Consider the following 25,833-nt stretch of genomic DNA (forward strand, 5'->3'; position numbering starts at 1 on the left):
GGAAATAAAAAAGCAAGCAGTTTGGTGTGTTGTATTTAATTTTAAACTTTAAGTTCATCACAATAAGTGGATGATGCTGTTAGCTGGCAGCCATGAAAACAGAAAGGAGAGAAAACTGAGTCCATAGGGCCAGACCCTTAGCTATCACCAAGCTCAAGGGGATTCACTTGGCTATGCTGCCTCTCTGGCCAGCACCACCTGCTTTTCTGTAGCAGACACAATGCTTGCAGGAGCTCTGGGCAGTGCTGGTGGAATACAGTCACCGAAGAGAGCAGAATGGGCAAAGCAATAGCACCAAGCTCTCCCTGCCCTCAATGGAGCGGCTAGAACCAGCATTAAATTAAATTAACCCTTACATATTGTGCTTCCCCCTTGCATTGGTGTATAATTGTGTGTGTGGGGAAGGGAGTTGTTTCTTTACTCTGTCCTCTGTGCCCTCCTTACCTCAGTTCAGGGCCAGCTACAATATGGTCCTAGTGTTCCCCTGAATGCAAGGGTTAAATATGGTTAGCCTTAGCGCTAGACTCTCCAGAGTATGTGGGGAAGGGGAGCCAGGCAATCAAAATCTTTCTAATCAACTTTACAAATCCATATTACATAGTAAACCAACAGCAGAGTTAGTAATAGGACACAGAATTTCAGACTCACAGTCCTGTGCCTTATTCCAAAAGCCAACCCTCTTGTCTCCTTCTTCCACATAACACAGAGGGCCAAATCCCAAGTGTAACTAACTCCATCAACAATAAGTGAGTTACATCAGGGGATAAATTTGGACCATACAGTATAATCAGAAGCAGCTCTCTTACAGACTCACTATCCCCTTGGTAGAAGAATGGTTTTCTCTGGACCAGCATTTAATATGTTTCTTGTGCTTGTGGGCACAATAAAGCTACAATTTGCCTCGTGGAGGTTTGCCAGTAACTACAGCAGAATGTCAAGCTGTATCACTGTGTTCAGGGAGCTCGAGCCCATCTTCCCCTTGCTTTGTTACAGCAGCTATGAATCTTGCTGTGTGTAGTCTGAAGAAAATACATTTGATGGGACTTGAATGGTAGGAAGCTAGTCAAACATGTAATGCTGCCCAGAGTATGTGGTCACTGTCACAGCAGTTGTGCTACAGGAAATACAAGGCTATTGGAGCCAGGGGAAGTGAAACAAATAAGTAGCTTGAAACATTGCATAAAAAAGCAAAATATTAGAAATGTGGCTGGCAGTAAGGCAGCTTCACTGCATCTATATGGAGGATAATTTATGCACTAAATCATGACTATAGGGTATGAGAATGTGTAGACCCTGTTGGTTAGAATTAGCCCCTTTTTAGCCATTCATGAAATCTTTGGTTTAATCTTCTTAATAAATACAGAGTCCTCTTTAGTCTCCCAGCCCCATCATTACCTTTCCTCCCCTCCCCACCCACTTTTGTAACCTCGCCAATATTCAGTCACCAACTGGTGGTCAATACCCTTTTGGACCTCTACCCCTCTCCATTATTCCTCTAGCTGGTCCTCCCTAATGGCTCTCTCCATTGCTCCTTTTGGCAGTAGCTGACCTGCTCTGAAGCTGCCCCCCCATGCCCTTTCTGATGTCATCTTGTTCTTCATGAGCATCTCCAGTGCTCCTGCACACATTCTTGTCAATATGAAATTTTCCTGTAGCACTTAACAATAAACCCCTGACCTTTGTGATCCTTCTTCATTGACTATCCAGTTTTCTGGGACCTTCTCTGATGCTTCACTGAGCCTATGCAGCCTTTTCTAACACCACAGAGAAGATCAGTATAGAGAAGGACATTACAACACCCAGGCATCCATTGGGTCTGGTATTTTGCTAATTATATCTTTGTATTTTACTATTTTCTACAGAACCCATCACTGTAGTGTTTCAGCATTGCACAGTTAAATTATATCTACATAGTGACCTTGGCTTCCTGGAGTCTTTTGTTCTTCTATCCATCTGTCTCAGAGTTTTGTACTGGCACCCAGCACCACAGTAACTGAGACTTGTCTCCTCTCCCTAGTTATAGTGAACTTTGCTTGGGATATTCTATATAATTCCCATTATGTTGAGAAAGCTTTATCAATGAGAAAGGTCTTACTGTGTGCTTTAAAGGTGGTCAGACTCTGGAAGCTTATTCTGTAGCTAAACCCCATCTCTGGATCTCATGCATTTCAATTTGCATTTTGTCAACTAAATTGCCTCACAGGAGCACTGCCCTGGATTTGTGCTGGAAATGGCCCACCTTGATTATCATACACATTGTAAGGAGAGTGGTCACTTTAGATAAGCTATTACCAGCAGGAGAGTGGGTTTGTGTGTGTGGGGGGGGGTGGTGAGAAAACCTGGATTTGTGCTGGAAATGGCCCACCTTGATTATCATACACATCGTAAGGAGAGTGATCACTTTAGATAAGCTATTACCAGCAGGAGAGTGGGGTGGGGGGAGTTATTTTTTCATGCTTTGTGTGTATAAAAAGATCTTCTACACTTTCCACAGTATGCATCCGATGAAGTGAGCTGTAGCTCACAAAAGCTTATGCTCAAATAAATTGGTTAGTCTCTAAGGTGCCACAAGTACTCCTTTTCTTTTTGCGAATACAGACTAACACGGCTGTTACTCTGAAACCTGTCTTGGAAAGGTCATGCAAGGAGATGTAGTTGCTGATTTAGCCAGATCCTGACCTGCTGATGGCTTTGAAGATCTTTGAAGGACCCAGGGATTACAGTGGATGAGAAGCTGGATATGAGTCAGCAGCGTGCCCTTGTTGTCAAGAAGGCTAACGGCATATTGGGCTGCATTAGAAGGAGCATTGCCAGCAGATCTAGGGAAGTGATTATTCCCCTCTATTGGGCACTGATGAGACCACATCTGGAGTACTGTGTCCAGTCTTGGGCCCCCCACTACAGAAAGGATGTGGACAAATTGGAAAGAGTCCAGCGGAGGGCAACAAAAATGATTAGTGGGCTGGGGCACATGACTTATGAGGAGAGGCTGAGGGAACTGGGATTGTTTAGTCTGCAGAAGAGAAGAATGAGGGGGGGGGGATTTGATAGCTGCTTTCAACTACCTGAAAGGGGGTTCCAAGAGGATGGATCTAGACTGTTCTCAGTGGTAGCAGATGACAGAACGAGGAGTGATGGTCTCAAGTTGCAGAGGGAAAGGTTTAGGTTGGATATTAGAAAAAACTTTCTTACTAGGAGGGTGGTGAAGCACTTGAATGGGTTATCTAGGGAGGTGGTGGAATCTCCATCCTTCGAAGTTTTTAAGGCCCAGCTTGACAAAGCCCTGGCTGGGATAATTTAGTTGGTGTTGGTCCTGCTTTGAGCAGGGGATTGGACTAAATGACCTCCTGATGTCTCTTCCAACCCTAATCTTCTATGATAATCTGGAGAGTATTAATAAAACCATTTGAGGTGGCTTTAAAAATGCCCATAAAATTAATGGCATTGATATACACAAGGCAGGCATATTTTTGAATCTTTGGAGGTAAAATGTCAGAGTTGAGAAGTACTTTGTGGTGTTCATCCTGTATAGAGTGTATTACTTATTAAAAAATAACAAAGGTTGTGATAGAAGAGCATAACTAAAGAAAACCAATAAATTAATGGAGGAGGTATACCTGAGTCTGCTCTGTACCCAGGCACAAAGGGATGCATTAAGGCAGAATGTATGTGCTCCAATTTTTCTAATTGGTGATTCTGTGTGGTGCATTTCAACCTTACCCGGAAATTTTCTGCCTCTCAGTAACAACTTAAAGTGCTTGAACGTAGTTTTCTCGTGTGACTTCCATTGAGGTTATTTTTGTAGGACGGAGTGAGGCAGAGATTGTCATAATAATTTTGTAGAATCAAAGGAGATTTTAAAAATGGATTGTTTCCCATTCACATAAAAGTCACATTTCAGAACAAGTGGCACCCATACAGTTACCCATACAAGATTTAAAGGCCCCAGCACTCTGGCTGCGGCTGGGAGCCCTAAGGCCTTTAAATCACCCCCAGAGCTACCAGCTGCAGAGGCAGCTGGGAGCCCCGGGCTCTGGCCGCTGTTACAGCAGCGGCGCTCCTGGCCCTTTAAATCACCACGGGAGCCCTGCCACCGCTACCCCGGGGCTCCGGCAGTGGGGCTCGTGGGGGCGCTTTAAGGGGCCAGGGGTTCTCTGCAGCAGCTGGAGCCCAGGGCCCTTTAAAGTGTGGCTGGAGCCCTGCCACCACTACCCCGGGGCTCCAGCAGCGGGGCTCGGGGGGTGCTTTAAAGGGCCCAGGGGCTCTAGCCACTGCAGGGAGCCCTAGGGGTGCTTTAAAGGGCCTAGGGCTCCCCACAGTGGTCGGAGCTCTGGCCGCTGTGTGGATAACGATAACATGATGGAATAACAAGCTCTAGGTGCTACCAGATCAGAATGGCAACATTTTACACCCACTTTGCAGTAGTTGACCAAGTTGGTAAAGGCCTTACACTCAACATAATGGGATTTTTTTGGTCTGTCTGATTGCATTACATACAGATACTTTAAACACTGCATCCAATCAATTCCAAAATGTCAGGGACTGTTCTAAGAATCAATGGCCAGAATCCCATTGATTTTGGGGAACATCAGAAAACCAGAAAGGAAGGGGGATGGGGGAAAATCGTGGAACTCCTACCATCTGCTTAGCATAGGGTTGCCAACTTTCTAATTGCAGAAAACCAAACATCCCTGTCCCGCCCCTTCCCTGACGCCCTGCCCCTTCTCCAAAGCCCCACTCACTCCATCCCCCCTTCCTCTGTTGCTTGCTCTCCCCCATCCTCACTCACTCATTTTCACTGGACTGGGGCAGGGGGTTGGGATGTGGGAGGGCGTGAGAGCTCTGGCTGGGAGTGGGGTGGGGCCAGAAATGAGGGGTTCAGGGTGTGGGAGGGGGCTCTGGGGTGGGGCAGGGGCTTGGGGTACAGAAGGCGGCTCCAGGATGGGGGGGTGGGGTTCAGAGTGTGGGAGGGGGCTCTGGGCTGAGGTGCAGACTCTGGGCTGGGGGTGCAGGCTCCAGGGTGGGACGCGAAATGAGGGGTTCAGGGTATCAGAGGGGGCTCCAGATGGAGCAGGGGTTGGGGTGCAGGGGAAGGCTCTAGGCTGGGGGTGTGATGGAGCCAAGAGATTCAGAGCATGGGAGGAGACTCCGGGCTGGAGCTGGGGATTGGAGTGCGGGGTGGGGGCTTCAGCTGGGGGTTGGGGTGTAAACTCTGTGAGGGAGTTTATGTGCAGGAACGGGCTCAACGCTAGGGCAAGGGGTTGGGGTGTGGGAGGCGGTGGCTCCTGGCAAGCGGCCAGCATGTCCCTTTGGCTCCTAGGCGTAAGGGGAGCCATGGGGGTTCTGTGCTCTACTCTGCCCACAGGCGCCGCCCCCGCAGCTCCCACTGGCCAGGGTTCCCGGCCAATGGGAGCTGCGGAGCCGGCACTCGGGGCAGGGATAGCATGCAGAACCCCCATGGCTGACTCTATGCCTCGGAGCCAGGGGGACATGCTGGTTGCTTCCCAGGAGCCACACGGAACCAGGTAGGGAGCCTAACAGCCCCGCGCCAACAGGATTTTAATGACCACAGAGCCACCAGGTCCCTTTTGACTGGGTATTCTGGTTGAAAACCAGATGCCTGACAACCCTAGCTCAGCACAACCACAGCTTCAAGCACCTCTGCAATTGTCTATAGATCAAACAACTGATTGGTAGCACCTACTAGCTCCTTCCAGCACAACAATACCCCATCTCATCTCTGCTCAGCCTCTCAATAGAGAGTTTAACATGATTTATCTCCCAGACAAATAATAATGGTGTGGGGGAGGGCCAATGGCAGGGAGAATAGGGGAATGAGGGCATACACATAGCCCCAGCCTGGGAGGGGAACGGAGGACCTTGGTATGGAGAACGGGAAGAAAGTTGGAGGATTTTGATATAGGGGGAGGGAGCACACAGCCCTTTGGGGAAGAATGTGAGGCAGACAGAGCCCTAGGCAAGGAGGAGCGGGGGGAAGGGTTGCCAGGTAGTCCCCTGGCAAGGAGGGGAAAGACTGGGGGACCCTGTTATAGAGGGAGGAAACAATGGAGAACACACAGAACCCCTGATGTTGAGGGAAGATTGGGGGAAGATGGCACACACAGAGACCCTGCCACTAGGGAGAGATTTGGGGACCCTGCTATAGGGGGGACACAGAGTCCCTACCATGGAGCAGAAGTGGGGAATGGAAAGCATAGGGACAGAAGAGGGAATGAGAGCTGCTGCCATAGGAAGAGACAGGGGGGAGTAACAGGGAGTTCCTGAAATAGGGGCATGAGAGGGAGCTCCAGGGATGGAACAGAGGAATGCAAGGAGGCCTGGTGTGTACAATAAGTTAAGGCTACAGAAGATAAGAAGTCACCTTTCCAACTGCAACTCATTTGTAGAACATTTTCAAACTCTCTACTCATCTGGCAGTGAACTTAGAACAACAGGTACGCTATCCAGCGAGACGAGAAAGAAGGATTATTGCCCTAGACACAGGGACTTATAACGGATATTTCAGTTAGTGCCATAGCTAAATAATTTTTTTAAGTTTTCCAAAAGCTATACACATAATTACTGCTCAGTTTTAATGCTATTTTCTTGTGTGTGTGTTTAAATCTTAGTTTTATATATAAAGTAAACCATACCATCAACACCATCATCTCTACCGGGGAAATCCTTCTCTCTCCTCTGTGGACACAAAGGGCCCTCTTGCAGTGGAATCAGTGTACAATGGGCATGGGACAGGATCTGAGAGGCTGTGTACCAACTTGAAGCAGGGAATATAGCTCTGCAGAAGGTCCCTGAGCATTGTTACACATAGATGATTTAGAGGCAGGAAAAGGGACTTGCTTGGAGAGTGTCAAGGCTAAAGAAGGCTAGAGAATCTGTTCTACAGTTCCTGAATTCCTTCATCTCCAATAGGCTGAGTGGAAGCCAAGAGCAGCTCCACTTCTGCTGTATTCCTCCCTTCATTTTGCCCATATAGTTCCACAGCACTCAGCCAAGTTACTGGGGTTAGTTTGTCCTGAATTAATTTGTTTTCAACGAGGCTGATAACTTTCCAATAGTGAAATGAAGATGCTCACTCATTTTGCAAATTACGCACAACAGAGGAGACTACAGCCCAAGGCAAAGTTGCACCGTCCAAAACAAAAACAAAACAACTAGAGTCAGTTTATCGCTCTAAAGAGAAAAAAAGGCATTGGCACAGATGGAAGCATCTTTCTCATTTAGTGTCATGATTTCAATGCACTTATTGACCGTCCAACTTAGACATCCTCTTCATTACTGCCAGAATGCCATTTTACCGACACCCATTGTTCACCTTCACACGATGTAGCCTAGCTGCGTGAAAGACAGGGAAATATCCGTTCTGTGCAGTTTAACAGCCTCCTCATTTGCCTGCCTAATGGGATGGGTTGATTCTTCCTTCTTGCTGATGAAGAGCAAGAGCAGTAAATCACTCTGGATTGTTCAGCAGCAGTAAATCTGGCACTTTATATTGGAACCAGCGAGGTAATGGGGGGTATTAACGAGTCCCTGTGAGCTTAGAAAAATATTTTGCAGCAGAGCTCCTTGAATTACAATCTTCTCACTCATCCAGACAATTTCCAGTTTATCATAGCCATTGGGGCACTTACTGAATTTAGTGCAGGCCCACAAACACCTGGGAAAGCATTCTGTTCCTTGAGAGTACCAATGTAACTTTCTCTGAAAAATGTGATTCAGCAAGCAAAGGAAAAAATAATAGCTCAACTAATTAGCCTCTTATAGTTTGTATGGAAACTTCCAACTTCTCTGTATGTGTATATACGTGTATATCTTCTTACTATCTGTTCCATTCTATGCATCCGATGAAGTGGGCTGTAGCCCACAAAAGCTTACGCTCTAATAAATTTGTTAGTCTCTAAGGTGCCTCAAGTACTCCTGTTCTTTTGACAAAATTATAATCACTCAGGCCAATTTCAGTGTTTGTTGAACTATGCAAATAAAATAACCAGTCTGTTAGCTTCCAAGCCCTCTAGAAACAATCAAAACTCATGGACTGGTGAATCAAGGCATAACAGGATTTAGAGAGAGATCTGTGAACCAAGGAGGTTAAGTGAAATTAGATATTGCTCACCGTCACACAAGGATAAATAGGGTTCACTGGGCTTAGACTTTGTTTTCCTGTTATCTTTTTCATCATACCATGATTTCCATTGTGAGAGAAACAGCAGTTGGATCCTTTTGAAAGGAAAAAATATTAAATCCGGAAAGGGAATGAAAATGTTATTTCTGGGCAAAAATAGAAAAAAGAATAGCAAATTAACACAGCAAAATAAAAATGTGACTGCATAATAGGTCCAATACCGCAGGCTCTTTGCATACACAGACCTGCCATTGATTTCAATGCACAGCACATATGCAGAATCAAGCCCAATATCTGCATGTGCTGGAAAATGCTAAGGTAAGTGACAAGATGACAGAAGCAAAAGGCAGAAGGCAAGACTGGAGTTGATTATTCTGTCCTTGTGGACTTTCTCTGACTGAAGGAATACCATGTTCTGTTTTCCCAACTATTAAGGAAGACCCCACTGTCAGCATGTCATCTGTAATCGTATTTTTCCTGTATCTATTGTTCACAGTGGTGTGTCACTCCAGTGAGGGTTGAGATTCAGTTTCTACTCTGAGCTCAATTTCTCCTGGGATTATTACAACATAACCATTGTTCACGCCAGGCTAAAAAAAATCAAGTGGTGTCTAGGAGCGGTGTTTTGGATACTTTGGAAAACAAAATCATGTTCCAATATGTATTTAATCAACTGTGTTGCAGCTAGACATAGACTGTTAAACTTTTAAAAAACTCACCAATACACATATGTGTCCTGCAAACCAGAGTATCTCTATTAGGTGGAGATATATTTACCTTGCTCTGCTCACCCTAAACTTGGTGTTTATGGTCCGGATTTGCTTTAATCTGGCCCTGCAGTGTAATTAAGTACCCCATCCAACACATGCTGGAGTGGAAAGAAAGTAAAGAAGTCCATCGTGCATTTAAACTCTGAATACTTAGGCTATGAACGTGCATCTAAGTTTCAGGTAATTCTGCTGGAAACATTAAAAAGAGAATGTCTCTTTAGCTTCAATATGACATACAAATATTTGAGTCCAGCATGACAGTTGTATTGTATTGTACTAAATTCTACAGTTTTGTATGAACTAAAAACATGATAGTGGGCAAAAGTTTGCCCACTGATACTCATATGCAAATCTCACAGATGGCAATGGGAGTTGCAAGAACATATTTATAAATGTATTGTTATGCTTTGAGGGCAGAATTTTGCCCTACATATTTTACTAAAGTAACATATAATAAAGATGGGGAGATAAAGAGGTATGAACCTGCAGCCATGCACCAAGCCAGTGGCAGATTAGCCACAGGGCCAATGGGGCCTGCGCCCAGGGGCCCTGGCCAATTGGTGCCCCGACCTGCTCAGCGCTTCTGCTGGGGAGCAGGGTTGGGGCACCAGGGCTTGCCCCATGCCACCCGCCTGGCGCTCCTGCTGGGGAGCGGGGGAGCGGGGGAAGCCCCCGCACCCCGACCCTGCTTCCCAGCAGGAGTGCCTGACGAGGGGGCGGGAGGGGACTGCAGGTGGAAGCGGTGGGGAGGGGTGCCCACTTGCTCTGGCCCAGGGCCCCACAAAATCATAATCTGCCTCTGACCAACCAAAATATCTTAGAAAACAACTAGAGAAAAACCAGTAATCTGCAGTAGCTGCTGCAATGCTGTTAATCTTATCACACAACTTTTGCTATTTGGGATAAATAAACAGGAGGAACTAGTGCTAAGATGTGCAAATAGATCAAGAAATGCATAACATTCCTTTTATATCAGTTAATCCAATTGTGCTATTTATCCATTTAGAACACCTTTATTTCCCTCCAAAACAAAACACATTCAATACCAAACTTATCCCCATTAGAACAGGTATAATTTGGTACAAGAAGAAGAGACTTGTTTTTCTGCAGCTAATGTGCAGCTGAATTATTTTGTATCAAAGATTCTGTGCAGGTAAGATGAACAAACTTTTCTGAATAAGGCTGAAGACTAACAAAGTTGTCACATGCTTTGTAGCTTCTGGGTTGTAAAGCAGCATTGGCCACTTTGATGGGATGAATAGATTACATAATGTAACTCTGATAATCGTTTAAAGTAAAACTATAGTCATAGGGAAATTGGTAGAGCCTCTCCTTTCAGCACAGGACTGGATTCCAGATTTAACTGGATGCAGTCTACCAGAAAACTTAATTTTCAATTGGGAATCAAGACTAAATTCTAAAATATTTGCCAATCTTTTCTGGCTTATGCAATTAGATATGGGACTTGATATTTCATCTTGATGACATAGCTGTTGCCACGGTTTATGATAACTAGGCAATGTTTGGGAATGAATAATCTTTGGTTAGCAGTCTATGCACATTCTGTATCTATGTTATGACATCTGTAAGCCAGATGGATTCTGATACTGTAGCTTTAACCCCCCTGCAGCTCTTATTGGACAAATATCCTCAATCACATAAACACCCTTGTTGGCAGCCTCAGAGAAATGAAAGATAGCTTGGAGCTCTGTAGACTGAACCTCCTTCTCACCCCACCCCCCCCGGCTAGGGTAGCCAAGAGCCTGATTTTTTACCGGAAGTTGATGGGGCGGATCCTCGGAGGCAGAGGTGGGCAGGGGTGGGGTCTCGGGGGGGAAGAGGTTGGGCAGGGGAGGCTCCAGCACTCCTGCTGGAGTGTCCTGTTTTTAAATATTACCAGGTTGGCAACCCTAACCCACACAATGGTATCATCTCCCAGATATAGCTGAGGCACATGGGTAGAGAGACTGTAGAGATTGCGTAGTCACTGCTCATGCTGTAGTTTTTCTACGGATAGAGACTGTTGGTTTCTCAGTCTGTCTGTCGGGCAACTTTTAAATAATAAAGCCACTAAAACATACCCAAAGTAGGCCAGATCCACAGCTGATGGAAATCAGGGTCGCTTCACTGAAGTCAAAAAGAAAAGGAGTACTAGTGGCACCTTAGAGACTAACCAATTTATGCTCAAATAAATTGATTAGTCTCTAAGGTGCCACTAGTACTCCTTTTCTTTCTGCGAATACAGACTAACACGGCTGCTACTCTGAAACCTTTCACTGAAGTCAGTCAATAGCTCTAGCCAGTTTACATCAGCAGAGGACAAGGCCTGTTGAACAAGTGCATGTCCATTTTAAATGTCACAAATGTATGGCTCAAATTGTTAATTTGCTCAGTTCCAGAAAGTGGTGCTTATGCTCCTCTGCTTGACTTTTCTCCTATAATTAACTAACTAAATATAGAGAATAATTGATTATACAGATTTCTGGAGTGCTTGTGTGCTACTAAACACCAGGCTAGTGAGTGCAATTTATGCCCTAGAATTAATGCAATATGATATGTCTGTTGATGCAACCTCAGAATTGACCTTGGGGTTCTTTTCTGGCAACCAGCAATCTGTCAAGAAATGAAGAGCCAAGAACAGTGCCTAACTACCACAGCCTCTGTCACCAGGGAGATTGTTATTCTATTAAGTGAAATTTTCCTAATCTAATTGTGGTAACTAAATTTCTAATTGTATAATTAGCCACTGAAGTTGTGCCAGAGAAGTTACGTTAAAAAATGTTGGTTATTATTTCTCAATAGAGTAACTATAGGTTGACTATGTTAACTATTTTTTCCTCCCCTTAAGAACTGGGTGTTCCGAGGAAAACCCATCATATGAGCAAACTGACTTTAAAATACCACCATTCTGATGCCTTGCAAGCCTTAGCTGAGGCTAATTAAAGTTAGTGGAGACAAATGATTAAGGCAGCAGGGAGATGTGTTCACTCCAGCACAGCCCGCTCTGCCAGACTCTAAAGAAACCAACTGGCAGGTGGAGAGCTCTGCAGATGGTCATGGTAGGCATATCTCCAGTGGTGCATAAATTGGCACATACCATCAGCATTTGACTCTGCCATGCTGCCTAGCAAGATTTATGGTTGATTACCCACAATTATAGCAGGAAATGAGAAAACATCTCAGCAGCACTAACCATCTCCTTCCAAAAGCAATACTTGGATCAAGCCTGAGCTGCTACTCTCCTCCCTAAACATTGTCTTGCTTTTGGGTTTTTACTTACTTTTTTCTCCCAGTTGCTGATGACTCTGGACCAAATTAACCCACGGTTTTTGCTGGCTTCTGGCACAGGGTTCCTGATATCCAAGAGTCTGCCCATGCAGCAGGGGGACTGTGGTGATGCAAGGCGGCCACAACCTCCTTTCTTTTTGAGGGAGTCAGCAACCATGGCTGCATCCACAGAAATGGATAGTCCTCCTCATGGAGGATGGCTGGGGGAATCAGTGACTCTCTCGGCAGGCTTCATTAATGCAGCTGCTATAGAGCCAGCGGTGGAGATTGCAGCTGCCTTTCTCTAGAGAAAACCCAAAGACAGAGAGGACAGGCAGCAGTGCCATAAACTGGTTAGCCTTTGGTGAATCCTCTCTGGTGTGTAGCAGGGTAGGCTGGTGCAGGGAGGTACCATTTGCTCTCCCCTGCCCCAGGGGACTGAATTTGGCCCTTTGACTTGGTTGAACTGAAACTGCAGAGGCACATGCAGTGGAAATACTCTGATGGACAAAAGTTTGCAGGATTAGACACTTGCTCTTTTTGGTGGAGAAGGAGGCAGTGGACCAGCTGATTCAATGCCAGGTTTTTCAGCCTAGCATCTACATCTATCAAACCTTTTCACTACAGCCTGTTTAATGTCCACAGGCCCCACACAGCCTATGAACCACTCTGCTCTCATGTGACTGAGCATAAGAGGAGAATTACCCTCAGAAATGTATCTTCTTTTTAAAAAAGAAAAATTATGTTTGATTTTTGAGACACTGAGATTTGTCCCAGTTTTGCTACTTCAGCACGTGTCCCTCTTCCCCTAGCAAGTCTCAGGCATCACAAAACAAAATACAACTCTGAGAAAAAAGATTTATTGAAGTTTTTTGCTCTTCCTGACTGGTGATATCAAACCAAACTAAACCTTCAAAGTAAAAACCAGTAGTTCAGTGTCTTTAAAATGCACTTTACAGCTTTCTTGTGGAATCTTTCTGTTTTTCTTTCAGCTTCTTCTCTGTGTTTTGAAAGAAATCCATAAATGTCAGAGAGGCTGTTTTGACTCTTGATTAAAGACTGGTCATGCAAATGCTTACACATGTGAGGAATCCTACTCACAGGGGGAGTCTTGTTGACTACCCCTTGGGACAACAACATAACTAAAGAGGTGACTGATATGTGCAAGTGCTCCCAGGATCAAGAATTTGGGTTATGGAGAAAGAGACAAAAAGTTGGGGGGAGCAAGGGAAGACATTTCCACCATAGTTATACGAGTGTTTAGAAAGAGGCTTCATAGCTAGTTTCTGGATTTGCCTAGGAGCAGAACACTGAAGTGCCAATAGAGGCCTTTCCTATGTGTGTGTGTGTATAATCTGATTATCTGGGATACAACAGTGATGGGCAGCCTATAAATATCATAGACAGACAGTGTGAGACTGCTACCTATCCTCTGTACAGCAGGAGGGTACTGCATGTCATTGGGCACAAGGATCCCCCCTACCCACTGTAGATTGTACTGCACTGAACATTTAAGACGGTCTTCAGTCCCACGTCTGGTTCTGATTTGTGATGAATCTTTGATGGAAGTGGTTCCAAAAGAAAAGTTTTCAAAGTATTTTTCATTTTGAAAATGTACTGTACCTTTCATGTAATTGCATATTATCCAATTGTCTCACTGCAATTACATTATACACCTACTCTGAAGAAAAATCTGCTAGTTGCCCCACTACTGATCAACAGCTGATGTGGTCATTTGATCTGAGATGAGCCTTGGACTCTAGTCATTTAGCAATTTTGGTTTTAGCAGAGATGACAGGATAGTGACAGCAGAACAGGCTGCTAAGAAAAATCTTTTAAATAATAGGTGTAATATTCTGCTGTCCCCCTCTTCCTCAACCAACACAACGAGAGGTGATCTTACAAATTACAACCAGTATTTCCAACATGTGACTATAATGGACATTCAGCAAAAACAACCAACCACCAATAACCCTCAGTTTAACATACCATGGCTTGCCATGCCTTTTCTCCATTAGCTCAGTAAAGAAAGGAAGAAACTATTTTATAACTGGAAATGTGTTACTGTAGCTTAGACACTTTTAAGTCAGGTGTTCTTTCTTCAGAAACGTCATGCCACATAATGGTGTTTGTAAAATTAGTCACATTCCGTAAGACAACCTGATCTAACTCAAGGCAATTCAAGAAGCAAAGTATGCTAGAAGTGAAAAGAAATACCAATTCAGTAACCAATTTAAACAACACACGCCGCAAATTGTATAAAACATGAACATTTTATTCCAAAGAGCATACAAAGGAGGTATTCCCAGGACAGGCCTCGGAGCCCCTGGAAAGAAGCCTCTGTATGTGGGGATGAGATAGAAGGGGGACTTGTATGTGCAAATGTGCTTTGGGCAAACCTTTCTACCCCAAAACTCACTATTTATTTCCATCTCTTTAAATATGGATCAGTTTCTGCCTACTTACACTGCCCAGATGCCTACATTTTTCACAACCCTGTGCCTCTGAGGGTTTTCTTTTTTTTAATGTTCATCGTTGTGATGTTCATAAAATTTCTTACTACCTATAAGACAATGGCAGCTTTTTTTTTTTTTTTTTTTTTTTGAAGAAAAGTGAAATCCTGTAAACCTCATTGCTAGCCCTCCTCCTGCTGCTTGAGGGATTTAATATCCTCCAAGGACAGCACAAGGTACTCTGTTACCTATGCACATCTATTCATTAAGTAGCATATGTCCCAGTAATGCACCCCCAACTCCATCACAGTTTCTCTTCTTCTTACCTGTACTACCACAGCCAGTTCCTATGGTGGCAAAGTAGGTGTGGAGTAGCTTGTAGTTCCATTAATAGTGAGCCAGGACCTGGTCAAGTACTCCTTTATTCAGCTGTTATACATTGATTAGCAGAGGTTTAAAAATTGGAATAGTTTCACTGTTTTAGATAAACCAGACATCTGGACCCTATAGTGACTCTATGAGCAACAGATATGGTGGGGGATCACACCTCCAGAGGAGGCTCTTGCTCTGCTACCGTAATGATCCCTGAGCAAGTGCAGGGTTTTGCCTGCATGGAGCTCACTACAAGGTCAGGCCCATTCTGTATGTGGAACAAACACACAGACTTATGGGGTGTGCTTATTCCTTCTTTTTGGAGGTGCAGCATACCCTCACCATTGGCTCCAGTCTGCCAGGTGGGAACTTTCAGTGTTTAAACAGTAACAATAAGATATATATTTTTACATTTATAGTACCCTCCATCCAAGGTTCACGAAGCACTTGACAAATGTAACTGAATTTACTCTTACAGCATCTGCGTACATAACTAGTATCTTCCCTATTTCATAGATAAGGAAATGTATGTGCTGAGAGGTGAAGACAGTTTCCCAGGGTCACAGAGAGTCTGTGGCAGAACCATGAAGAGATTTCAAATCACCTGACTCCCAGTTTTGTGCTTTCGCCACAAAACTATCCATCCTGTTCCTTCTCAGGTCTGCACAAAGGATAAAGACGATGTGGATAGGTTTGTTAATGATTAGATATGCTTACTTACTCCATTTGTCTGCCTCTACTAAGATATTCAGTGGTGGAGGTTCTAAGGAATCTTAAGACCTACCTCACTTTGCTGAATAACATCAAACATTGCCTTAGATGAGCAGTTATAGGGCAAAGTATCAATGTTTTTTAAAATGTATCATTCCCTACAATATCATCTTTTGTCTATATCTGTACTCTGAGATAGCAGTCCTAGCTATTTCGATACATGCCAGCTTCCATGGAATGCATCTCTGCACTGTGTCAATTTATATGCTGATGTGAAGTCAATTGTAGTTCAGCATTTCCCTTCACAGGAGGAAAAACTTCATTTTTATCATACTTTTCGCAGCATGCAGTACCATCCAACTCTATATATGATGTTGCAGCTTCCAGAGTGGGGTTTTTTGTGTGTACTCGGGGAAAGATGTAATACAATATGGTACATTTCTAGTCAAATACAGCACTGGATTATGCTAAAAGAATTTCTCTCCCCCCACTATGGAATATGGATTAACCATTTAAAATTTATATCTAAATATAAAATGCTTTCTTCATTTTGTTAGGAGCAGTATCAGCTAAGAAGCTCTAGGCAACAGGAGAAAATTAAGGTATTTTCCTAACAAGAAATGTGATCTGCAACAGGATGGCAGGATCTGTGACTTGCACAGGGATGCTGGGCTCTTCTGTTGAGCTGTCATGTGAGGATGATTTACGGCCCTGCATAAAGCTGCTGAGTTAGTTCTGCCCACTGTTTATTACCGACACAAGAATACAAGAGGTGGATGTGACCCTGTGATCAGAGAGAACTAGGGATGCAGACAGGGAGATCCTGAAGACGACCCTATGGACAGCCATGGTTAGGGAGAAAATTTAGGCTGAGGCTTATGTTCTGTTGTTATTACATCAGTTACCCTTCTCTGAGATTTGACTTTATTAGTAAGTATGACCTTACACAGTCTGTACAGGTTTCAGAGTAGCAGCCGTGTTAGTCTGTATCCGCAAAAAGAAAAGGAGTACTTGTGGCACCTTAGAGACAAATTTATTTGAGCATAAGCTTTCGTGAGCTACAGCTCACTTCATCGGTATAGACTTTTTGGGAGCAGGGTGGGAGTGCCACCTGGTCACACACTCCTACGCTGGGATTCACACCATGACAATCTCTGATCTTAGTGTGAGTAATGTTAGAAATATACAACAGTTTAGCTGCAAATAAATGAGATGTATAAACAAAATTAGTGGCTCAGCTAGTGGCATTATATAAGCATGGGAGCCTTCCCAATACAAAGAATTATTGGACTCTTTCTTCGTACGCTCATCTGGCCAAAAAGACGTCCCTGTTTGGCGTGTCTTTCTGGCCACTTTGCACTTGATCTCTAGCATCAATTACAGATGCTTCCCCTCTTCCCCAGTTCAGGAAGGCATCCCTGTTCATGAAACACTCTAAGCACATGCTCAAGTGCTTTCCTGAATCGGAGCCACAATAAATATGGGGTTTACAAGGAACATATGCAAGCTGTTATGTGGGAGTGGGTATTGAGTTATATGTAGAGGAGAGCAACATGGTTCAGAGTGAAGGTGTGAGTGTAAGCACAAAGTTATCTTCCCATATGCCTCCCAAAATGTGTTAGGCCATTGCCTATCAGCATTTACCCTAGACAGACAGGGAGTCTGTGTATCAATGCTCAAGGTTCTCAAACCGAACATGTAAACACAAAAGAATCTGATTATTTTTAAACTATATTTTGCCAAGTTTTGCTCTCTCACCCTGATGTAAATTTGGAGTAACTCTGTAGAAGTCAATGGAGTTACAAGTGGATTGGTGCAGGTTTAACTAAGAAAGGAATTTGGTTGATTAAGTTTATAATCAATAGCCATATTGGCAGATGCTCAGTCATCTACCTCATCATGGTTTCCTACTTGCCTACTGACCTGGGCAAGGGAAAATGAAGAGAAGGGGAATTGATTTCTGAAGAAAATGACAACAGTACAGTCCACAGATGGGGATGAATCAGTCCTCTCAGGGCCCTTCATACTATCTCAGAATGTTTCTTTCCCTCCATCACCTCTCAGCCATGTTCACTGGATTTACTCAGTTGCAGGCAAAGAAAACCTACTAGCTTCTTTTTATAAGGTTTCAGCAAGAGGAACAAGATGGCAAAAGATATACAGGTGGAAAGAATCCCTCCCACTCTGCTTCCAGCTGCAAATGAAATTATATGAGGAAAACAAAGTTATACTTTTTTTCCCTGAAGACAGGAGTCTTGCTGTACATTGAAGAGAATAGTGCCATCTGCAGAGCCAATCTCTTGAAGCTACTACAAGTTATAAGGGAATCAAATATTATTTATCCAGGATTAAAGTCAGTTCAGAATTTTCTATTCCATGGGCCTACTTTCATTTAAAAACCAAGACGGACTCTAACAAGGTTTGGCTGAGTTCCCCTTTTAACTTTTGCAAATTAGATGTTCCAAGGGGGTACATTTTCAAACTGGCATCAGAAAGTTGTATTCACAAATCCCAATTATTTGCTAATCAGAGATGCATCATTCCTGAGCACCACTTTGAAAATGTGCAACACAATATCTGAAATGTGTCATCCTGTTCTCTATGATGAGATAATCTCCCTGAATCTTGAAACGGGTTGCTGGAAAGAATCAGTGTTTTTGTGTATCCTTAAAGAAAGTCTAAGTCACATGGAATTATAATTATGTTATAACAAAGTATGTTATGGTATAACAAAGTAGCAGCTGATCTGGGCATGAAATTATTATACTGGTGTGAGCTGAAAACGTTTTAGACTCGTATGTGTCACAAGAAAAAAAATATGGGGCTGAGAGGTGGCAAAAGCAGACGTACGGTCACTTTTTTTTTTTTAATAGCATTGGCAATTCAGCAGTTGAATCAGTTCAGCAATCAGAAATACAATAAGGAAGACAACAAAAGAAACAGAGAAATGAGATGTGAAAAGTTTAGTGACAGAATTCACTGACTCAAGAAAAGTAAAATCATTGCACTGAAATGCACACTAACCATATAGGGGTTTGAGTCCGGGAAACAGCTAAATGGGATCTCAAAAGATAACAAAAGAGAACCAGAAAGAGAATCAAACAAAAATAAAATCACATTATTAAGCAATCTGACAGTAATGATTACTTTGCTTATTGGTTAAATAGACTTGCATAGTAAATATAGTTTTATAAATACAATAAATTGAAACACTTTGGCTTGATAGTATCATTAGATGAATATAATAACATCTGAATGCTGAATTTGGCTGCTGTGCATTTCAGCTGAAACTGCTGCCTCTCTTGATGTGCGATTGTCTTTAAAAGAATTTGCCCATAAAAAGGTAGTTACCGAAGGCAAAGCGATAGTTGCAATAGTTAATATCAGTGATGTAATTATATTATGAGTTGTGCTGATATCAGTAAGCACTAAATGTAACTAAGAGCAAAGGTTTGGCAGTGGACTGTCTTTGCCACAAATTGATTCAATAATAAGCTTAAATAATACCGAGTGCTTTGTCATTAGGAACAGCATATTATTGGGTTATTATATCATATATGGCTACAACAACTGTGTGTTCTTTATTCAGCATTATCCAAAATGACTGCAATGTTTTTGAACATCCATCCTGCAGTCCTTAGATTAAGGTCCCCTTGAGGCCAGGGCGAGGATAGTCTGAATAAGGTCTGCAGGATCATTCATTGATTTTTTCAGAGGCGGACATTTTGAGGAGATGAGGAAATTTTCTCTCTCTTAACCATCTGCTCTCTGGCGCTAATATTCCCAGCCTGGGAACCACCTTTTGAGACCACATAGGTTCAAATGCCAGGAGCACGCAAATCAGATTCAGTTCTATGCTTCTTTTACATCACAAGCAAACAGCACCATCTCTGAGGTCTCTCAGTGCCTGGACAATGCTAAACATAGGCAAGATTAAAGGTGGTACTGGTGGGGAAAGGGGAAATGCTATTACAGTAGGTGTTGCCCTCCATTGAGGGCATCTACTGTTGGGTCATCGCTATAGCTCTAATTCTATGCGTTTCTTTGCACTCCATATTACTACAATATCTGTAAAAAGAAAAGGAGTACTTGTGGCACCTTAGAGACTAACCAATTTATTTGAGCATAAGCTTTTGTGAGCTACAGCTCACTTCATTAAATTAGTTAGTCTCTAAGGTGCCACAAGTCCTCCTTTTCTTTTTGCGGATACAGACTAACCCGGCTGCTACTCTGAAACCTACAATATCTGTGATTCGCTGAAATATCCACATCTGTGAAAAAACACACTCTTCCACATCTGCTGATTACGAGATTGCATTCAGTCCTATTGGACTCAGACTTGGCACAGTTATCCATATATTTGTGATCTTCAGCTTCACTTATTGCAATGCACAACATGTAGGAAGCAAACCTCTGACTTTAAAAATGCTTAAAATGGTTCAGATTTGGTCATTTACTCTGTAACACAGGCTGCCAAGAACACATCACCCAGTGCTTCACTACCTGCAATATCTCCCCATTGAATAGAGAGCCAAATTTAAGGTTTTGGATTTTAAACTTTAAAGCTCTCGCTGGGATTAGCCCAAGCCACCTGAAGGACTGCCTTAGAGTCCAAGATCATAGCTTTCACTGGAACATTAGTACACTGATGTCTGAAGAAGACAGAGCTTCCTAGACAACTGTCCCATGATAGTGGAACTCACTCCCAGAAGATATAAGAACCACCAAAAATCTCATTGCCTTTGGAATGTATTTCTTTGACCTAGTCTTTCCACACAACAAACCAAAATAATTTTTTAAAATGCACCAATAGGAAAAAGATCTTTTGTTATGTTTAAGTGATGAGTGCAGTATACATGCCTTTATTAGATTAAAAAAAGTATTTGTTCTCCATTCTTTCAATAGTGAATGATTAATGTAAACTAACTATAATGCAACATGCAATTTACCTCAGTTAGCATCTTTCAAAGACATCAAGTGGTTTTATTTCCTCCTCCCCGCCTCGACATTGGGCTATTTAAGAGTTAAACTTCTTGTTGGAATTATCTGAGAAATTGTAGCTATTGTATGAGGTATTAAATGTCAATTTCTGGGGTAAGCTGCTTCCTATTGCATATTTATTTAGATTAATTTACAAGGTGTATCAAAGGAGCTATTGAACATTTTTAAAATGTTAATGGAAACATTTACAAATAAATCATTCTGACAAAAAAATCCTCATGTGCTTTCATAAGATCATTCTGAAGCTCATTAAAATGAAGCTATGAATGTTCTGTTAGGCACACTATTCACGTTTTTAAGCTATTACACTAATATGAAATGCCCTCAGCCAGTCTGAGCACAGTGATGCTGTGCAGTGCCACTGTGGTAGTTCCCAGTATCCATAACATACCACACTCCCTCCATCCTGACTGGCTATCATCAGTTCCCTACCCTCTGACTTCCTGTTGACTTCAGAACTCATCATTTACATCCCTGTAACAAGTTGGGGACAGCCACCAAGGGCTGGCAGCATGCTGGTGACCTCTGAAAGTGAGTTGGCAGAACTGACATGTAAACGTGCCACTCCAAGTCAGTTTGTAGCACCAAGCTAAGATAGCACTAGATATGACTCAAAACACAGTCAGCTAAAACTTCCCTGCCTGTCCTGCTGCTTCCCTCAACTTCTGGTTTCCTCCAGCTGCCAAATTCTGCTGTTCCAGACTTTCATCTTCTCTTTCAAAGTTTAAAAATACCACACCATTAACCCAAGTATTTCTCAAAAGTATTTAGACATTTCAGCATAATAGAACACAGTAAATAATAACCACTACATCCACCTTTGGCCTGGGAGTTTAGTTAGTCTGCAATATAGTAATCACCATTAAACCAGAAAGCAGATTCTCTGATTTTATTCACACTGTAAACGATATCAAGTCTTGACACTGAGGGATCAAACCCGCCTCCTTTTCATTGTTATGCAGACAACTTCCCGCTTCCATTCACAGTTGAATACCACCACCTGATGTCTACAACAATTGCTTATCTAGGGAAGGGATATAAAAACAAAAACAAGATATTTTCAGTTGTTTCATCCTAAAATTTTTCAAGTATTTTGCCCTTTAAAAAAAAATGAATCACACCGACTCTAGTGTTGTTCTTTGTTCCTCCCCATACCTGCTCTGTTCCTCTCTTCTTCCCACTCCTCTGCAAATACTTATCAGTTGCTTCATCCTCATTGACCTTTCCAAGTTGTTCCTTATTGCCTAGGTCCCCTTTCCTCCAGGAAACATTTCCCTAACACTTGGTTCCCTACTGCTCTGGCCCCCTAGAAATGCTGGCCGCTTAGCTAGTCACCTGCTCATCTTGTCCCCCTAATCCCTTGGGCATACTACTTGGCTGCCTATTCTCTTCTGCCCTGGAGATTCTTGCATTGCTGGTGTCTGGCAACTCTTGTTCCCATCTCTTATGTAGTTTTGATTCCTTCTCCTTGTTTCCAGCTGCTTTCACAGGCTTTCAGACTCTTTGTTCCAAACAAGGAGGAATTAGCACCATGTGAACACTCAAATCTCTGCAAATCACTAATGGTCCCCGGACAGCAGCTTGGCAACCCCTGATATAGTTTATTAGATAGCCTATTCCTCCATTCTTTGGGTACAGACCTCACACTGAAACAACCAGCGGCCCGATGCATAAGGAATGCAGGACTGTGCTTATTGTGTAACTTCTAAATCGTTCATGCTCTTTTCTTTTTATGGCAAACTGACTATACCTTTTTTCCAATCTCAGAAAACCTATTGTATTTTAAAGGGACTGTCAAAGATAGTTGAGGGAATTGGATGCATATACACCACAAAACATTGATGCACTACCAATATTTTAACAAGGGACTAACACAAAATTCCCATGTTTAAAGTGTGATAAACTTAATGTAGCAGGTACATGCACCATGGCAGAGTAGAGAGTGAGAGGGACTAGGCAGTTGATGCATTTGTTTTCTTATGTAATCTGAAACACCATCTCATGATCATTACCAAGGAAGGAGGTGGCACCATTCTGTTCACAAATTCACATATTTAGCTGCCCTTTGATGGAAATATTTATAGCTGGTTCTCAAGTTTTTTTCCTGAGTATAGCACCCAGTTCTGCTTGGATTACGGAAGTTGTAAGTGCATCCTTCCCAATGAACTGTTTTGAAAATACCTATCATTTAGTGCTATCTGGCCCACCCTAAAAGTGAAAAAAATTGTGTTTCACAAACATTTTCATGAGCTTTGGTGATTAAGTCCTCTCAGGTAGAGATGACTTATCAGGTACCCAGAAAAGTTGGGCAAGGAAATCATCCCAATCTTCTGTTCATTTGGATGGCAGAATTTTAACTAGGGCTTTTTGGGAATCAAATCCAGCTCCTTGCTGTCCAAAATCTCTTTTTAAAATAATTTACATGACAATTCACATGGTTTAAGACACAAATACTCCAAGACACAAATGCTCTAATATCAACAGCAGCCAGAGTGATTTCAAAATTTTGGAACAGCTTGTTTTTATTACTATTAAGCTTTTTGGCCCAAGCAATTAGCCAATATTTAGGGCCTTAGGAGGAGAAATGAATGATAGAGTCAAGTATTTCTTTGTGCAATCTGGTTAAACAGTAAGTCCCGTTTTCCTGAACGCAGTAGGAACAAATAACAGAAGGTCATTTCCTTGCTCACAATTTCCAAGCCTTTTTCCAGTTAGCTCTTTCTCTTGCCTTCCTTCTAGGACCACCCTCAAAGTGGTTCGTTGTCTGTCTCCTGGGCTTTCTGTTGCTTTCTTCCTGCTCTTCAGGGTTTCTGACACACAGACACACACAGCTGCAATCAAATCAATCCCCAGCCCCAGCATCTGCATTCAAGCAGGTCTTTGGGTAGTGACTTCCATTGTTTCCGCTATCACTATACAAAGGGGCATTTAATTGCTCCCATATTTAACCTGAATGGAAGATGGTTAGCATGTCCATCAATTTCAGTGAGGTTTGCGATGGACCATAGATCAAAGATAGACTTACCTTTCTTCCAACATAACATTACCTACATTTATAATCATTTGAAAGCTAGGGGAGTTGTGGATTTGAAGGTGGATCCATGAGATAAAAGGCCAATGATGATAAACTAGTGCAGGATTAATACACTTTAAATGTAGATGCAATTAGTGAATAAGCAGATGATCAGCACATTATGTAAATACAGAAACCACCACCAACCAAGGTGGCATGAATACGGTAGGTAACAGATTACTTTTACGTTCTTTTCATCAGTCAAGTCAGAGTAGCAAGGAAGTTAACATATTTTACCATAATATTAAGACACTTTAGCATTAAAAAACCATTAAATAAAGAAATATTTCTCAGGGGCATTAATTAGGGAAACTTTGGTTTATGCTCATAAACCCTTTGCCTTCTGCTGCATAAGGAGGTCATTTTAATAAGTAATTCTAAGTGTTTGCAATTCTCACTGTGAGGAACTGCGGCTAAAGAATTTACTGAGAACGACAACAGAATAAAACAATATTTAGGGCCAGATCCTGCTTAGTCCTTATGCAAGTGCACAGTGTGTGTGGAGAAACAGAATCTTTTCACTTCTCCCTGCCCTCTCCTGAACAGCCTTGTGAGGGTAGTAAATATATTCAGGGAAGCATGGGAGATGCTCCCTAACTACTCCAAACTGGTTGGAGTAGTGATCCCCAAATTTTAGGGCACACCCCACTAGGGGGGTGCAGAGGAACATTTGTGGGGGGGGCGTGGCGGGCCCAGGCCTGCCCCCACATGGGGTGGGGAGGGAGCACCACCTAGACCCAGCTCTGCTCTGCTCCCAGCCCAGCTTTGGCCCCAGCCACAGCTCCACTCTGCCCCCTGCTCCGCCCCCAGCCACAGCTCTGCCCTCATTCTCTCTCCACCCCCAGACCAGCTGCGCAGCTCTAGTGTCCTTATGACAGGGATGGAGATCATGTCCAACATCAAGCCCTTACACTAGCTCTCCAATTGGAGGGGCCCCTGGCTGGCACAGTGGCATAATGGGCCTTAGTGTAACTGAAATTTGGGCCAGTAGTCTTGTGAGGTAAAAGTTACCAGTGTTCAGAGGGTCAATAAAGGCCTATGTACCATTTATAACCTACCGAAGCCTTCAGAATAAGGCTTAAATAGGCTTTAACTGCCATTCAGGCCTTGTGCTCCTTCTTTCACAAGAGTGACTCTTGCCCATGGTGCATAATCTTTGGTCACACTATTATACCAAGTAACTGAAGGAGAAGGGAGAGAGAGAGAGACTGACCTTTCGATGAATTAGATATGAAGTAGAAATATCCTGAACTGCTCAGTAATGCTTTTTCTTTGTCATATAATTATCTCCAGCTTAATAACACATTTCATAATAACTTACTGCATGATCCGTTAGTCTAACGGTAAACATCCTCTGTGCCCATTACTGTGTGTTCACAAATAAAGCGTGCTGCATTAGCCTCTACAGAAGTAATGAAGTTTAAAGATGCAAAAATGCCTTTATCATCTTAATGAGACATAAAATGGTTTTCACATTGCATGGACAATACATTTTCTTCCCTCTGTTATCACTGTTTGAAAGGGAACTGAAGTCAAAATAGAAAAATAGATTAAAACAATGGCAGTTTCCAGTATTGTCTGTTTTTATTTGTTGATTATGTTCATTTGTTTTTCTAGTGGGGGCCTGAAATACCGTTGGTGCCCCAGAGCTACTGTGCAGTAGGGGTTTATTTGTGCCATTTTCCTTCTTTCCTACCATTCTCTTATTTTTATTCTTAGATTGGTAGAGGTCATGCTCAGTAGAAGTTTCATAATAGGGAGTCTGGCATTTGCTATCTTTCATTCCCTCTCTCTTCTTTCTCTCTCACTATTATTTAAACTGGTCTGTTTTTCTGTCTGACTATGCATCAAGAGCTGAGTTTGGCTGTATAAGAACTTGAGTAGAGAACAGTCCATATACTGCAAAAATAACTCCCATAGATGGGGCTGTGCTAGTTACACTGCAGAGCTCGGCTCTATAGCTATCTAGGAATCTTCCTTTAGAAAGAACCCTAGTCCTTATGGCAGGAAGCCTGGGTTAGCTTCAATGAAAAAGGAGCTGGAGAG

At 42.8% G+C, this 25,833-nt stretch overlaps 1 protein-coding gene across 2 annotated transcripts in view; it reads left to right on the plus strand.

The window, feature by feature from the left end:
* SHISA9 (shisa family member 9) overlaps positions 1–25,833 on the plus strand; it is a 240,552-nt gene that overhangs the window by 161,830 nt on the left and 52,889 nt on the right. The window lies entirely within an intron of this gene.

The sequence above is a fragment of the Lepidochelys kempii genome, chromosome 10 (genome assembly GCF_965140285.1).
Source record: "Lepidochelys kempii isolate rLepKem1 chromosome 10, rLepKem1.hap1, whole genome shotgun sequence".
NCBI classification, from domain to species: Eukaryota; Metazoa; Chordata; order Testudines; family Cheloniidae; genus Lepidochelys; species Lepidochelys kempii.